Consider the following 2,088-nt stretch of genomic DNA (forward strand, 5'->3'; position numbering starts at 1 on the left):
ACCTAAATAAAGGACGATATGCATGTGTTCGAGATGTTTTAATTTTTGGTGAAAATTTTATGGCCCGGTTTTGCATGTTGTGAATGTTTAAGTCCGGTAACGCCTCGAACCCTATCCCAGCATTGGATACGGGTGAGGGGTGTTACACTAAGAGAGGGAAAACACCATTAAAGGGTTTCAAAGGTTCGGCCAACTCCTAGCTTGATTAAGGTACAGTTTTAGCTCAGTTTTTTATAATTTCTATGTTTTTACAATCATTGCAGCTCAATCTAGCTAGCTCGTACCTTTAATTTCAAAATTGTTAAAGATTTTGAGAGTTTCCATGGTTGAATCTATGTGTTCTTTGATGTTTAATGTTGAAATATGAAAGCTTGATGATAGTTTTACATGTTTTGTTAAGTGATTTTTGATGAAAATTCATAAAAGGGATTAAATTGTGAAAAGTGCAAAATAAGTGATTGAAATGTGAAATAAATGAAATATGTGGGCTACTAGGGACATTAGTGAAATTCAGCTATGGTGAAATTGGATTAAATTGCTTGAATTTGTATTTTTGTGAAATAAGGACTAATTTGTAAAGTTGTGAAACATTAGGGGCAAATATGCAAAAATGTTGAAATGTGTATTTTTGGATTAAATTGAATGAGTAGATTATTAAATGAGTTAGTTTTGAATACATATAGATCAAGAATGAAAGAATTTGGAAATAGATCGGGGTAAAGGCAAGATCATCGAGTAATTGACTCATTTCGCCTTTTTCATATTTGAGGTAAGTTCGTATGTGGTAATTTCATTATAAATGTATGGTAAATGCTTTGATATTGCATAAAATGTGATTATGATATTATGGATAATGTTTAAATTGTGAATACGACTCTACGGATGTGTTCGATGATGAAATCCACAAGTGTAACTTCCCGGTTGAACCTTAGGAATAGTTTAGGATAATAGTGACATGTCATTAGGTATGTTTTGAGTTGGCTTCAGGCTATGTTATTAGCATTTTGGGTGCGAGATATACCATCTTGGGCCATGCATATCGACTGATTTGGCTTCGGGCCATGATATTAGAATTTAGGATAACTTACCTTGATTTGGCTTCTAGCCATGGTATAGGTACTTATTTAGTGAGACCTTGAGTATCCGACTTCTATTCTAAATGGTTCAATGGGTAAACGAATGATGTGGTTGAGAAAGAGGTTAGTATGAGACGATAGAGGTATGTACGAAACCTATTTGAGTATTAAATAGTGAAAGTTCGATGAGATGGTATTTGATCATATTTTGAGACATGAGAAAGGTTTGTAGTTAATGCGTATATGATTTTTTCATGTGTAATTGGTTGAATTACATTTATTTGATGAATTGAGTTATTCACCTACGAACTTACTAAGCTATGAAGCTTACTTCGTGTTATTTTTCTATGTTTTATAGATAATTAAGGCTAGCTCGGATCCAGGAGTTGTCGGGAACATCATCGCACTATCAAACATCTAAGTTGGTACTTTTGAATATTACATATATGGTATTTGGCATGTATAGGCTAGATGTTGTATTTTGGTTGTGATCATAGCCATGAGATTTAGCTTGTAAATGATGTTAACATTGATGTGTGTTTGGCCATTAGAAATGGCTTGTAAATGTATATGTTTTGGTTTGTATATATAGCCATGAGTGATGGCTTAATTTGGTATGATTTGGTATGAATGTGGTTATGGTTTTATAGTCGCTCAAAAGGTTATATTTTGAGTTTGGTAATTGATCTATATTGTGTGATTCAAGTTGATAATTTGAGAAGTTATGTGCTTTGAAATTGGTGCTTGATGATATAAGTGTGGAATGGTTATTTGATTGAATTGTGTACGTGAATTTAGGTATGAAATTAGATGGAAAATTATAGCATATTTGAGATTGGTATTGATGGTATTTGGATGCATATTAGTGTCTTGAAATGGTTCCATTTGAGTTTGTATAGATATGTGCAAAATGGGTGACAAAATGGCTTGGTAAATAGCCTATTTTTGTCCACACAGGCAGAGACACGAGTGTTTGTCTCAGCCGTGTGAGACACACGGTTATGTTACACGG

Source organism: Gossypium hirsutum, chromosome A10 (assembly GCF_007990345.1).
Source record: "Gossypium hirsutum isolate 1008001.06 chromosome A10, Gossypium_hirsutum_v2.1, whole genome shotgun sequence".
Lineage (NCBI taxonomy): Eukaryota > Viridiplantae > Streptophyta > Magnoliopsida > Malvales > Malvaceae > Gossypium > Gossypium hirsutum.